General features: G+C 40.7%; 1 protein-coding gene and 1 long non-coding RNA gene across 2 annotated transcripts in view; one reads left to right on the top strand and one right to left on the bottom strand.

The window, feature by feature from the left end:
- Positions 1-15,874, bottom strand: part of CNTNAP3C (contactin associated protein family member 3C) — a 121,544-nt gene that overhangs the window by 36,106 nt on the left and 69,564 nt on the right. The gene's annotated exons all lie outside the window — the stretch shown is intronic.
- On the top strand, positions 1,599-15,008 carry LOC110741480. Its single transcript, XR_004181363.1, has 3 exons — positions 1,599-1,701; positions 1,996-2,078; positions 14,923-15,008. It is a non-coding gene; the product is annotated as an uncharacterized LOC110741480 (long non-coding RNA).

A 15,874-nucleotide genomic window follows, 5' to 3' on the forward strand; every position in this document is an offset into this window, starting at 1 on the left:
CCCTGAGAATCAACCTGCACAGATGAAAAAATTAGCTAGGGAATCACTATTATTAAATCAACGATCTAATCAGCTTTTGTTATTCTAACTGAAAACTGTAATCATTTGTTTGTTTGACATATTTACTCTCTGACCATCAGATAAATTCACTTATTTTGTCCATTTTAACTATGATCAAATATATATTTTTTCACATAAGAATCTGTGAGCATTAAACTGGATGTTCCATATGACCTTATCCCTGAATATTAGATGTTGGATATGCACATACAAATGGTTATGATTGTTATGATCAGTGTGGCATTATGGAAAATAGTTCATAGTCTTGATAGTCTGAGAATCGCTATGATGATAGTTTCAAAAACATTTAGGATACTTGTTCGCTATTTTTAATTTTAGTTTTTAGCAACAAAAATCATTTAAAAGCAAACAAAATTATTTCACCATAGTTTTACATTTGTAATCATTTATAATATGTTCTAAGAGAAAGCCATCTCTACCTACAAAATATCTACTGCATAAGATGCAATTTTATATCCCTGTGCCTCTCTCACACAAGATCCATCAATGAACAATATTGCCAGCATTGGGAACAAGAATACTGAATGAGTCAGGCCTAGTTTGAGTATTTTCTGTGACTATGAGGCAGTCACATCCTCCTATTTGGTTAGGATCTGCAAACAGAGTAACTAGACTCAAAAGGTGCCACCTGCCTAGAATAACATTAGTATTAGATAATAGGACTTGCTCGTAGCTTATCTGGCAGTGCACTAAAAATGTTGTGTCTATGAATTTGTAAAACAGCAGCAACAACATGAGATACATGGAAGTTCAATGTCCTAGGGTCAAAGTTGCGCTTTGAAACTGCCTTTGCACAAATTCTAACAGTGAAATCGAAACTGCCTTTGCACAAATTCTAACAGTGACAAAATTATGGCAGTGGGGAGACCTGATCTAGTTAACTCCCCTCTTGCCCTTGACCTTCAAGCTGCCTTTAATCATTCCTGGCCTTAGGCAAGCCAACCGTGGGAGACCTTTAGTCTATAGTTTAAATGATAATAGCCCTTCCCCAAAACTAAAGCTAATGATAGACCACCAGGCTAGGAGAATAGAGGAGCCTAAATTCTGCTAAAATGTAGACATAAATGATTGCTAGCCATTTGTCCAGAGGTCACGAGATATGCAACTTCCTCATTAATTCCAGCAGATAACATCAGTATCGTAGAATCTAAGATTAGCCTTTTGAGGTATCTTTTCAGGTTTTTTGCATGTCTGACTACCAATGGCTCCACCTGGACCTGCCAACCGCTCCTGTGGCCCCACCCAGAAGTAACTCAGTACGCAGGAGAATCATTTCCCACACCCTATGATTACACCCCCAACCAATCAGCAGCAAGCACGCATTGCCTAGCCACCCCTAGCCCTTCACCCAAACTACCTTTGAAAAACCCCTAACCTATGAGCCTTCGATGAGACTGACTTGACTAATAACTTCATCTCTAAAGTGGTGTGGCCAACCTTGAGTTAATTTAAACTCTTTCTTTACTGCAAATACGCAAATACCATGGTTGTTTTTTTTTTTTTGCAGCCAGCAAGAAGAACCCATTGGGCAGTTACACAATGAGAAGAGCTACTGTGGCTTGTAGAAAGCCTGGCATACACAGAACAACAGAATCCAACAAGACAACAGGAGAATAACCAGTAGGTCTACAGTCAGGGCCTAGGTTCTGAGTAAGCACACCACTAGCAATTCCTTCACTCTCCAGATGGAAAGAGTAGAATAGTTTACCACAGTTATGAATACATGTGGGGAGACAATAGGTCCTTAAAGGGTTTGAAAGGCTTTTCAGCTTCTTCTGTTACAGTAGTTAGTCAGACATGAGCAGAGAAGAAGAGGACCCCTCAACCCCAGGAATTTCAGGCAACCATCGGGTGATGGTCAGACAGTTGTTACATCGTCTCTCTAAAATAGTAATTTTATTTTATTTCCCACAGTGCCAGGGAAAGGCAGTCTCGCAGTAGATACAAACACCTGAAACTGGTGATCGGAAGCTTCCCGATATGATCTCAGGAGCTGGGTGAGTGGCTCAAGCATGCACACTAAGAGGCAAAACGGCAGAGTTTAACTGGTATATGACCTCCTTCTAGGAACATGCATACAATTCCAGTGAACACACTATGCCTATGTCCCCTCCCAAGTGCTGACAGGCCACTGTGCATGTGGAATGCCAATGTATAAAACCCCAAGTCGGGAGGCTGAGGCAGGAGAATGGCGTAAACCCGGGAGGCGGAGCTTGCAGTGAGCTGAGATCCGGCCACTGCACTCCAGCCTGGGCGACAGAGCGAGACTCCGTCTCAAAAAAAAAAAAACAAAAAAAAAAAACCCCAAGTCAAAGGGCAAACTGTGCACTTCAATCTCTCAGGTCGCCAGTTTGGCCCTCTTCCAAATGTACTTGACTTCCTTTGGTTCCTGCTCTGAAACTTTTTAATAAACATTCACTCCTTCTCTGAGTCTCTGCCTCAGTCTCTCCCTCTGCCTTAAGCTCCTCAGTTGAATTCCTTTTTCTGACATAGCAAGAACTGAGGTTGTTGCAGACCTGTACAGATCTGCCACTGCTAACATGACCCCAGTAAAGGTGCCAGTGATGTTTGATGTAACATCTCAGTGAGAGGCTTCACCTTTTCTGAACAGGCAGGGATCCCCTGACTGCAATTCCCAACCAACCCCCAAAACTGGCAAACTTGATTTTTAATGATGGGTGGCTTAATTTGTAAAACAGGCTGACTCTAGGATGGGACTGTTTTTTACTGGCCAGTCATAAATATCCCAAATACTTGAGTTCAGTTTGACACTATTGCTATTTACCTAGGGATGTTTTATATGCTTAGGAAGCTAAAAATTTGTAGCAAAGTTACATTTTCTTCTTATCACATGCAAGGTGTCAGCAGCTATCAATGATTCATCTGCATATTGAATCAGCATGAATCTCCAAGGTGAGGAAAATGACTTTAAGTTCTCCTGAACAGTAAATATCCAGAGAATACAGTAGGTGAATCTCTGAATCTTGAGGAATCCATTGCCACAAATACTGAAAGCTGCCATAGGTAAATGTAAAGACGAACCCTGATTTCTCATTTAAAGGTACAGAAAAAAGCCTGGACAAAAGTCTAATGCAGAAAAATATGTAGTTGATATAGGTATTGTAATTAAAATAGTAGCAAGGTCAGGTAGCACAAGCACAGGTACCAGAAGAATCACAAACATATTTATTTCTATAAGATCCTGTACAAATCCATGAACAGGTCCACCTTCCCTGTCAAATTTTCCTTCCTTTTCACAGGTAACACAGAAGTATTACAAAGTGAATGCCCCTTATTACAGCTCATTTTCCTAATTAAAAAAGTATAGATTCTATTTCTTATAATTGAGCTATTCCCTGTTGTAAGCTATTTAATTATAGGACTGATATATTTTACTAAAATATTTGTTACTGGGATTCAGAAAAATGGATCTACTTCTTGTGAATTTCTTGATCTATTCCAGTGTAAGGTGAGATTGCCACCCCCCACTGTCCCTATTGGTTTCAGAAGGCACATCTTTACCACATCAGGTGCCTTGTCTCCCAGGGCTCCAAAATAATTTCACCTAGAATACAGAATGGGTGGCGGGCATTAGTTTACACAGTGAGTCCCTTTCCAACAAATATAGCTAGGTGCATCAGGAGACTAGATAAAAGCATGCTTCTTTTACAAAGGATCTATTTGCAGAGTAATTTCAGAGCAGCAAGAACAGACACAAGGTTGTCCAGAGATACCCAAAACATTAAAACAAACAAAAAAAAAGGGTCAGAAGAAATTACAGAATACATGCCTCCAGGGTTCTCTCTCTCTCTCTCTCTCTCTCTCTCTCTCTCACACACACACACACACACACACACACACACACACAAAAGGAACACGAAAAGATTAAGATGGGTAAAAGAAACAGACACATAAAAGTCTCTGCTTCCCAACTCAAAGGTTTCCTCATTATGTCAGTTTTGCCCACTAGTTTGCACCGTTTGTGCCAATTATTTCTCATCTCATTTCTCAGGAGAAAAATCTCCTAGAGAAGATAATAAAGCTTCAGACTCAGGTTGAATCCTTTGCATCTTCCTTAATTTCTTCAGCATCCCCTTTTTGAATATCCTGGTTTCTTACAACAGTGATACATCAACTTTCCATTAGAGCATTCCTTTTTATTTGTTGTTGGCTCCCAATAAAGTCTGTCTCCTCTGTGAATAATTCTAACTGGGCAGCTAACACTGCAGCCTTAAGTTCTTCCCCACATTTTCCCAAAATGGATTGCTGGCACCAACTGCCCGCCCTTGCCATCTAACTATTTTTTCTCCTGACAATTGCTGGCCGGGAAATTCCTGGCAACAAGGCCGCTATAAAAGGTAGAGGACCAAGGATATATTCTGATCTTCCCTTGGATTGAGCCCCCCAAATTTAGAAACTGCTTCAGTGCACTGCTGATGAAAAGCGACAGGGACACACCTGCCTCTTGAGTGCGTTATTGTAGCACTGCTAGAGGTCACCATATGCAGAGAGGCTCCAAGGACTGCCACCAGCAGTCCCTCACACTGAGTTATGGAAAGAGGTGGATGGCTGGTTTCCTGAGGCCATAGCACTCCCTGATGAGGGGCTTACAATTTGGCCTCTATCACACCTGTTCCACTAGTTGAGCGAGTCAGCCAGAGGCAACACATCACACAGCAGCCAGTTTCTATCCTCATGTGTGTAGCTATATGTTGACAAAATGCTGCAGAGCACTTCTGCAAATTTGTGTGAATCTTCCCAGAGCAATAGAAAAAAAACTCTTAAGTATATCAACGTGGGGGAAGGCAACATGGATTCTGGCGTTTGTGTCACTGCAGTTGCAAAGGAATAGGGCTGATTTTCAGCATGAAATGAAAAATAAGTTGGTTTGTACGGCACTGTAGTTTCAGTCCCTGTTATGCCATAGTAGTCTGACTCCCCCCATTTTTTCTAAGTTTTTAAGGCAACTAACCATTCAGCAACCCAAAACCTTTATTCTAGGATACAATCTCTTACCCAAATTCTCACTGACTCTTTGATCTTTCTTCTGAATAATTTATAGATCCTTAGTTATGTTTTGCATATTCAGTTTAGAGGGAATCACAGAGATGGGATCAGAACTAAGACATCCAATATCAGGATATTCTAATAAAGCTAACAATTTGCTCCTTCTAAAAGGAATTCATCCCAGGTTTCCAATTCATCCAAGAGACCATTACCTCCCTCCTCTGAGATCCCAGATTGAGCAAAGAAGGGTGAAGAGAAGCAGAGGAAACAAAAGGAATGACAGCAGAGAAGGAATCGGAAGCTGGAGGAAGAAAAAGAGCTTTCAGTTTCTTATTCTATTCTTTCAGTTTCTAAATTCATTCTTGTTGGTTGTTCTTTTGTTTATTCCTGAATACTTCATCTCAGGAATATAAATTATCCATTTATTTGGGATTTTTTTTTCCTTCAAATCTCCGTGCATACACTAATTTGTCGGCCGGGCATGGTGGCTCATGCCTGTAATCCCAGCACTTTGGGAGGCCGAGGTGGGCAGATCACGAGGTCAGGAGATCGAGACCATCCTGGCTAACACGGTGAAACCCCGTCTCTACTAAAAACACACAAAAAAATCAGCCGGGCATGGTGGCAGGCACCTGTAGTTCCAGCTACTCGGGAGGCTGAGGCAGGAGAATGGCGTGAACCCGGGAGGCAGAACTTGTAGTGAGCCGAGATCACGCCACTGCACTCCAGCCTGGGCTACAGAGCGAGACTCCATCTCAAAAAAAAAAAGAGCCTTTCTCTGGCCATTGCAAAGCAGAATTTTCACAAGTTTACCCATTCTAAACATAACAGAGTGAAATAACCCTTCTTTTTTTTTTTTTTTTTTTTTTTTTTTGAGACACCGCGCCCGGCTGAAATAACCCTTCTAAGAGAGAGACCTGCCAGCAACATTCTGGACTTCCTTTATTTTTCTGCCATTAAAACCTATGCTGAATCATATGGGACCTGTGAGCCCATATTACACATTTTGCTCAACAATAACTCCAAATTTGTAGTAAGGGTTTGAAATTTTGCCTAGGAACCCAATCCTGCTGAGCCAAAGTAGATAATGGGAGACTTTTAAGCAAATAGTCGGGGTCTCTTACCTAATCCAAGAGGCCATATTTTATGTTAAAGTGTGTTTTATCACAATAAAATGACTTTTTAAGAAGGTGGCCACAAATCTTCCCACAAATTGACCCAATAGAAGCACCCACTCAAGAAGTCCCATCCTCATCACCAAATTGTAGGGGGGGAAATCAATACTCAAAGAAACATGCCAATTCATAAACACAGAATCAGTTGATTTTATTATTGGGCAAAACAAATACCCTGAATGTATGCAGATAGGCAGCAAGTGGCTACAAAGCTGTCATGAATATTCAGCTCCATTTATATGGAATTAATGTTGCAGTTACACATCATCCTACCTTCAGAAAATAGTCAGCAGATGTTCAGTTTGCACCAGTAATTACAGTGAGCTTACTCTGATGTTCTGTTTTACATATTTCTGTATCAGGCTTGCCCTGGTGTTAAGTTCCTCAGAATTCTCTATCAGGATCTATGGTTGTCCCAATAGGGCATTAGTACCTATGATTAGTCACATCTTTCAATATTCCTCAGCAAGGCTACATTGAACGGAGGTTCAGTTTCCCCACTGCATGAATCCTCCGGGTTCAGCTGGGTGAGCTTTTCATGTGAGCACTCACCCTCCCACAGCGATTATGCAAAAACCAAACCTCTTAACATCATACCTCTGTAAGTGACATGATTATTTAAAATGAAGTGACTGTTAATTAAAATCATATTCATACAGAGTTTCTATTTGCTGAAAATTTAAAGTTTGGTGGGGGTTTATAACTTTAAATGTCTCTCATTTGTTCTGAATGTAATAATTTGCTTAATTTTATGTATTTCTTGGAACTTAATCAATTAGTACCGTGTCTGAGTATGTAAAGAGTATGCTAATGACATTTTAGAGGAAATCAAATAGACTAAGAAATGAAAGAGATGCTTCAATACTGTGAATATTGATGACAAAGAAGAAAGATAAGTAATCAGAGAGAAAAAAAGGGAAAATGCCTTGGACTAAAAAACACAAATACCAGAGGCATATAAGCCATATTTAACTAGGTTAGGTAATATGCGAGTTTACAGAACTTATTTTAAATATTGTTCCTATATTCAGTCATTTCACCTGGCACAAACATGCCTTTTGTACTAAAGCAAGACGGTTTCCTTCACATTTCCCCTTCTGGGTTATAATCAATGTGTCACCACCTTTTTTTCAATAAATATGGTTGGCCCTCTGTATCGAAAGTCTCTACAAGGCTGACTGTGGGACTTAAATATGAGCAGATTCTGGTATCCGAGGGTGTCCTGGAACCAATCCCTTGCAGGGAGATGACTGTAAATGTTTTTGAGATTGAGAATATTAATTGTGTTTGCAATATGTGCTTAAAATGTGAACAAGGAAATGTATTAACATCTTCATTGACCATTAAATTTTGCTCGATTAGCATATGCCATGTCTCATCTAACTAACTTGAAATAAGTTCAGATCACAAGAAAAAAGGAAAATTGGTTAAAAGAACAAGACCTGTCTTGAACAAATACTCCATTTCCCCAGTAATAATACTGCAGTTACGATCTATCTCAAATCACTTTAAATTGGCCCAAGTGCCAATTGCTAAAAATTTAATCATTTCCCAATCAGGAATGATGCATTATCAACTAAATCTCAAATCAGTTATAATTCTCCCCAAACCCAGTTTTGAGAACTTCAGTTTGGGTTTTTCTTAAGAGGATGACTGTTCATTTCAATGGTGAGAAACAATCCAGAAACAGTGAATGATAATTATCCCCATTCAAAATTTTCTTATCAAATTAGAAATTTTAAATATATCTTAGACTATGTTAATAAGGGAAATACGTTGTTTTTTTTTTTTTTTTTTTTTTTTTTTTTTTTTTTTTTTTGAGACGGAGTCTCGCTCTGTCGCCCAGGCTGGAGTGCAGTGGCCGGATCTCAGCTCACTGCAAGCTCCGCCTCCCGGGTTTACGCCATTCTCCGGCCTCAGCCTCCCGAGTAGCTGGGACTGCAGGCGCTCGCCATCTCGCCCGGCTAGTTTTTTGTATTTTTTAGTAGAGACAGGGTTTCACCGTGTTAGCCAGGATGGTCTCGATCTCCTGACCTCGTGATCCGCCCGTCTCGGCCTCCCAAAGTGCTGGGATTACAGGCTTGAGCCACCGCGCCCGCCCGGGAAATACGTTTACCATCACAGAGGTTTGATATTTTTATATAAAATAATGATGAGCATTTATAAGAAATTTCAATTTTGCATTTAGAAAAAAATACTAATTTAAATAGAATCCAGCCATATATATCTGAAATTTGTTGAAATCAAATGGCTAACCTCCACCGAGCTATGTTTTTAAGCTGTTTTAGAAGTTTCAGTAAATAAATTAAAATGCTTTTCTTGGCATTTAAATGAGTCGGCAATATTGCTAAACCAAAATGACGATAGCTGTGTAATTAACAATAAATTCAAGATGAACGCTCACTATGCATGCAAAGTTCAATGTTGAGCTAGAGAGAAAAGAAAAAATAAATATAGATCTGAAAAGCCAACTGAAGTAAGCACGAGGCATTCTGTCCTTGTTTCTGCCCTGTCAGGTGTAGGGCACATCCTCAGGAATCCAGAAAGCTGAGACCCCAGGGTGCCTGATTTTCCCCAGATCAATTCCCGGAAAGATGTTCAGCTGACTCCCAAAGGAATAGAAATAAAATGTACCCAACTAAGTAATTAAACAAAAAAGTTCCCATTTTTAGTATGTCAGTTTGTGTTTTATTATATGGAAATAAATGTGTTGCTTTTTCATTTGTTTCCATCAGTGCACAATTGTAAGTCTACATTTTGAGGACTTTCTGTTTGTTTCCTTTTATTGTTTGTCTCTTTTTAAGCTGAGAATAACAAAGAAAAAACAAAATATGGTTCTTAGGCTTACAAGTCAGATAACTCTTGTTGACATACAAAATAAATGTATTACTCAACCAACGAAGTATGATCACATATACATTCTTTTTTTTTTTTTTTTTTTTTTTGAGATGGAGTCTTGCTCTGTTGCCCAAGCTGGAGTGCAGTGGTGCAATCTCAGCTCACCACAACCTCTGCCTCCCGGGTTCAAGAGATTCTCCTGCCTCAGCCTCCCATGGAGCTAGGATTACAGGCACGCGCCACTATGCCCAGCTAATAATTGTATTTTTAGTGGAGACAGGGTTTCACCATGTTGGCCAGGCTGGTCTTGAACTCCTGACCTCGTGATCCGCCCACCTTGGCCTCCCAAAGTGCTGGGATTACAGGTGTGAGCCACCGCACTAGGCACATAAACATTCTTGGTTAGAAAACCGAAATAAAGCAGGGCATGGTGGCTCACACCTGTAATCTCAGCACTCTGGGAGGCCGAGGCAGGTGGATCACGAGGTCGGGAGTCCGAGACCAGTCTGGCTAACACAGTGAAACCCCATCTCTACTAAAAAAAGTACAAAAAATCAGCTGGGTGTGACTGCAGGCACATATAGTCCCAGCTACTCAGGAGGCTGAGGCAGGAGAATGGCCTGAACTCGGGAGGTGGAGCTTGCAGTGAGTGGAGATCGTGCCACTGCACTCCAGCATGGGCGACAGAGCGAGACTCCGTCTCAAAAAAAAAAAAAAAAAGAAAATTGAAATAAAAGTTAAGCTAAAAAATGATAGCCACTCTTTCACTGGACCCCAAAAGTAACCACTCTTGAAGGTTCATTGTGATCATCTTTTCTTAGTCTGTATTTTCTTTGAGAACAGCCTGTTCATCTTTAGCCACGCTGTGTTGCTCTCTCACCCATTTCCCCAAGCGTGTTATGTGGTCGCTGTCCCCCATGACACTCAGGCATACCAGTGATGCCTAGGATAGGGGCAGCTTTGTACAGACCTTCCCCCTTGGCTCTGGGTCTGTGTGTGCTCCTGGCACTTCCTCCCTCCTTAACCTGGGATCCTACTCCGGAATTTGAAGCTTGGAGACTGGTTCTCTCCAACTTACGGGTGAGGGGCAGGGGTGTTTAATCAAATGGCTTGTGCCAGGTTCCTTCCATCTGGTCTGCCCTTATCTCAACCAGCGTTGGTGCCTTCAGGCTGCAAAGATCCTCGCCAGCCCAGTATGACCCCTGAGAAAGCTGGCCTGGACCCTTAACTGCACACCACCCTTCCCTCACCTACAGCTGTTTTCTCCTGCCCAGAGAAGGGAGTGGGAGACACAGACAGAGACAGAAAGAGATAGAGAGAGAGCGAGAACGAGAGAGAGAGACAGAAAGAGATGTGCTATGATTTAAGATTCTGAATTAGGATTGACCAAGGGGACCACACAGGGTTCTCAGCCTCTTTCAAGGCCCACGGGTCCCTCAGAAGACACTTCTTCACCCTAACTTCAATCTTTCGTTTGCTGAATTACTTCGTTTTGCTAGACATCTCTAGCAAAACGACGTAATTCTCTCTGGGTGTGAGTCTCTTTATCTCTAGGTTTGAATCTTCTGATTGATTTTTCTCTCACCTTCTCCTTCAAAACAGAATCACCAAAATATCCATTTCATGATTTTTTTTAAAACCAACTCTTCCTGATTGGTTCAGGATGTGCTTCTACTATACGAAAACTTTTAAATCACCTCTATACACTGCCTCTCCCTTCTTTCCTTGTGCTCACCTTCATTGGGAGACTTGGTTTAATATCATCTCCTGCACCCCGTACTTTGCATTCTTTTCTCTAAGAGGGTGTCCGTGGACACTGGATTAGCAGCCGCTCTGAATTAAAGCCACCGCGCCTCGACTCAGCTTCAAGCCACACTAATTCTGGATCTCCCACTGATGGTGATATTCACTATATAACTGCAGTTCCATTCACAGATGCCAAAAGAAGGTTTGGCCTGGAGCTGTGTACAAATGTACTGTTCTAAATTTGAGACAGAGGGTTTGATGATAAGATGAAAGTATGGAAGAAGACAGTGCTGAATTTTTGAAATTGTGACTTCCACAGAGTCCAAAATGTGTGGCTGCTCTATGTTTGGGACAAAATACGTAATTAGCTCTTATACATAAATAACTCTCAGAGGCATTCATTCTATCTTTATTTAGCCCATGTCAGTATGAGTAAACAGTGATGTTTACACACGTTGCCTGCTACGCCTCCATTTTCCCATATGTCTTCATGAAAATTAAATGTGATAAATGTAAAACATTTCAGAGAGTGCTTCGCACGGAAGCATTCACTCAATACGTTTCCTCTCTTTTTTCTCCGTTTCTGTGTGAATTCTCTTTCCATTCCAAGTCTGGCTGGCTGAAGATTTTCTTCAGAAAATGGGACTTGGAGCTATAAGGTCACTGAACTCAAATACAATTTGAAGAAAAAAAATTTCCTTTGCTATTTTAGGTAAAGCAATAGAATCATGTCTTGAAGCTGCAGGTGGATCTGAAGCTTGTCTGAGAGCAGGCGGGGGCAACCGTGTCAGATGGATGGTCAGTTTGTGCGAACGGGACCTGTCCAAACACTCCACTGTTATTAGTATCTCCCAGGAGCCCCGCCTGCATGACACCTTTTTTCTGGTTACAAATCTCTTAGTAGATTTATTCTCCCTTACACATCTTTCCAAAGGGATTTTATGGCCTTCACAGTTACCTTTCTGCCATTTAACACTATAGCTTTAAAATAATTATTTGTATCACTTATCCAAAATATACGTTGTTACTTCAATATCTTAAGCTTTGAACTCGCAGGTCTAAGACTGAAACCCACAGCCTACACTGGCTCCTTCTAAAAGCGAGTGATTGCATTCTGTTCCATCTTCACGTACAATTCACAGAGAGAATGTAGCTCCCCATGACAATGGCCGAAGTACATGAAATATTACTGTTTACAAACAAATGGCCTCACATGGAGGGGATAATAGTAGACAAAGAGAAGCATTTGGGTGAATGGTTTATATAGATAACACAGCAAATTTTGTTCAGAGAATAATTTACTTGTGGATTAATTTCAAAAGGAATCTATTTTCTGCAAATATTTATTTTGAAGTTATGTGTTGAGGCTTATCAATCATTAATATGGCACAAAAGAACGTTGAAAACAGTAGACGTGTCTGGCTAGGTGTCAGGCACTCTGCCTTAGTCTGCTGAGGCTGCCATAACAAAATGCTGCAGACTGGGAGGTTTAAATAACAGGTACTTATTCTCACACCGCTCTGGAGGCTGGGAAGGCCAAGACCAGGGTACCAGACAAGGGCTTTCTTCCTGGCTTGCAGACGACCACTTTCCTACTGTGTCCTCACACGGCAGTGCTCTCTCTCTCTTCCTCTCCCTCTCTTCCTATAAGACCACCATCCTACAGGATTAGGTCCCGCTCTTATGACCTTATTTAACCTTAATTACCTCCTGAAAGGCCCTGTCTTCAGACACACTCACATTCAGGGTTAAGGTTTCAACATATAAATTCTGGAGGAACAGAATTCTGTCCATACAGCACCCCATGTGAATGATTTTTCTGAGGAAAATATCAAAAAAGACAAAAACTAAATACTGTGTCTATAAAAACAAATATCAAAATCTGTTTCTCAGTGCAAACTTTCTAAAGTTAGGCTTTAGAAAAGCATCACTTTCCCATTAAAAATGGTCATTAATGTTGGTTAATACTCTTGAAAACCAATTTTACCCAATTTGATTTACCGAAGGCAATTTTGAGATAAAATCTCATCCATCTTTGAGTAATAAACTAGAAGCAAATAAATATAAGTGAAAAGCTAATTCAGCTTTTACAAATTGAAAGGTAATATAAACGGTCTCTTACTGATCAAAGTGGTACCTATGTATTTTACTGGTACATATGTGCCAGAACAATACATATATGTATTACATGTCTATCACAACTCTGTATTTTCACTCCAACCATGACTTTCGCAGGGGCTAATTGCGTTTTATATTTTTATACACTACGATGTACTTCTCATCAAAATTAGGAAACAATATACTAAATCCTCAAGTCTATACCAAGAATTCCAAATTGTTCTGAGAAATATTATCTTTTAGTTGATATTATTTTCAAATATCAGAATCTTCAGCAGCCATTTAACAATGATCCTCATAAGTTGTGAGTAATTTTAGTCTGAATCACCATCAAATGAAGGATGAGAGCGCTGCCTGTTTCAGCAGCACTGCAAATGCGATCAGGCTGCCTGAATCACAGCCACAGAATGGCTGACTAACCTACCATGTTCGATATTCCAAGCAGCACGCCCAGCAAAGAGGTTTTAAATTTACTTCTCAAATAATGCTGGCTCTACCTTGGGGTAGTTTAAAAAATTATAGATACATGGAAAAATGCCAATATACAACAACACCTGGTAGAGATAATGTTTTTAATGAAATGCAGAAGAACTGGCTACAGTGCCAGTCTCAGTTATGTGACACTACATATCGACTTTCTAACACATCAGAAAATGGTGCATGTTGATTATTTCTATTGATCTTATTATTTCTGTTAGGAATGTAACCATAAACAGCTGGCATGCATTTTTTCTTCTATTTCTATATATCATCTATCTATCTATACATAATCTACCTATTTATCTATATGTATCTATCTATCTATCTATCATCTATACATAATAACTTTCCTTCTTAGAGTGAACCACGTGGAATTTTCAAGTCTTCTTTCCCCTACTCCTGGATGCCTTCGGCACCTCTCTCCAGGAAAGAGAAATATAAAGCTACTGCTTCTGCTTTTCCCACACTCACTAATTTTAAACCTTTTACAATTTGACTTTCTTCCTCATAATTCTGATGCTGATGTTGCAGTGATCACCAAGATCACTCCAACAAGTCTGACCTCTTTTCTTCAGTTCTCAGCCTCCACTGCCCTTGGTTTACAAGACCCCCAAAGCTCTGAGCACTCCCTCTCGGGTTCCATCTCCCACACCCTTCCTATGTGTTTGCTGATTTCAGTCACAATGAACCTTTTTATTCCCCCAAATCCCTCAAGCTTGTCCCTGTTTCCAAGGCTTTGTTCTTCCTGCCCCTTATGTCATAATCTTCCTCCCCCAGATCTTCTCTGGCTCCTTCTACCACTCAATTTTCAGACTGAGTATTGCTTCTTCAGTGTGACCTTCTCTGTTCCCTCCCCCTAAGATTACTGTCCCTTCAAGCCCCCATCCATCCACTCTACATGATGACTCCTTTTATAATTGCTGTTGTTAATAGTACTTCTCATGTTCAAGTATTATGTTATTTGAATAGTTGTTTATGCACTATCTCTCACCATTATCTTCTCTCACGGTATGCTCTGAACCCCCAGCGCCTAGCACAATGCCTGGTACCTTGTGGGTTATAAGAAAATACATGATTAAACTAAGGTTCATAAAATTGCAGCTGATAATCTTCCATCTTTGTCTCCCAGATGTGCTTACTTATTAAACCAAATAAATATCCAACTGGAATTCTAGATGGCGTGTGATGATTCAGAACTGACTCTTCTAAATATTTCTCCCCTATACCTCAGAACGCTTAGATGGTCGTATTTACAACTCTGGAGTACATTTTTGAGTTTCTAAATAGATGTAAAAATTGGAATTCCGAGATTCTGGAATCAAAGGGTACTTGGGACCTCTTTACCGAAGCCACCTCCTGGCTAGCACCTCCCACCACAGTAATCCCATAAGGCAGTTATTCTTTACCATTTTACAGATTAGCAAGTGAGCTCACAAAGGTTCCTCCAGGCTGACTTCTCCTATAATTCAATTTTCAGATCAGATGCCACCTTTCAGTATGACCGGCTCAGAGTTCAGCAGCCCGTCAAGGGCGGAGCTGGATTCTCACCCACATCTGCCTAACCTCCTATTTTAAGATAAAATCACTCAGAAGATCTTGGGGGTTAATAATAAAGACTCTGGAACCACTTACTAAAGGTGGGACTTTGGACAAAAATCCTTCAGTGCCTCAGTTTCCTCATGCATAAAATTATGATAATAGTATATATTTCAGAGTGACATTGTGAGGAACAGTGCCTGAAACATAGTAAACACAGAGTGTTTATTCTCATTATTTTTAATTCCTTACATATTTTTTATTGTTTTAGACACAGGGTCTCATTCTGTAACCCAGGCTGGAGTGCAGCAGCACAACCATCGCCCGGCACAGCCTTGAGCTCCGGGGCTCAAGTTATCCTCCCACATTAGCCTCCTGAGTAGCTGGGACTACAGGCGCATGCCACTATGCCCAGCTAATTTTAATTTTTTGTTGTTGATGTTGAGATGAGGTCTTGCTATGTTGCCCTGGTTGGTCTGAAACTCCTGACCTCGGAGTTTGAGACCAGCCTGGCCAATATGGTGAAACCACATCTCTACTAAATATACAAAAATTAGCCGGGCATGACGGTGGGCACCTGTAGTCCCAGTTACTCGGGAGGCTGAGGCAGGAGAATCGCTTGAACCTGGGAGGTGGAGGTTGCAGTGAGCCGAGATCACTCCACTGCACTCCAGTCTGGGTGTCACAGGGAGACTCCGTCTCACAAAACAAAACAAATGAAACTCCTGATCTCAAGCACTCCTCCCATTTTGGTTTCTGAAAGCACTGGGACTACCAGTATGAGCCACTGCACCAGCCTATATGTTTATGTACACGAATGTGTCCTTGTAAAAATTCAAGTATCTAAATATATGGAGTAAAATGAGTAAGCCATCTTTTGCCAATCTGTCCCC

The sequence above is a fragment of the Papio anubis genome, unplaced genomic scaffold, assembly GCF_008728515.1.
Source record: "Papio anubis isolate 15944 unplaced genomic scaffold, Panubis1.0 scaffold205, whole genome shotgun sequence".
NCBI classification, from domain to species: domain Eukaryota; kingdom Metazoa; phylum Chordata; class Mammalia; order Primates; family Cercopithecidae; genus Papio; species Papio anubis.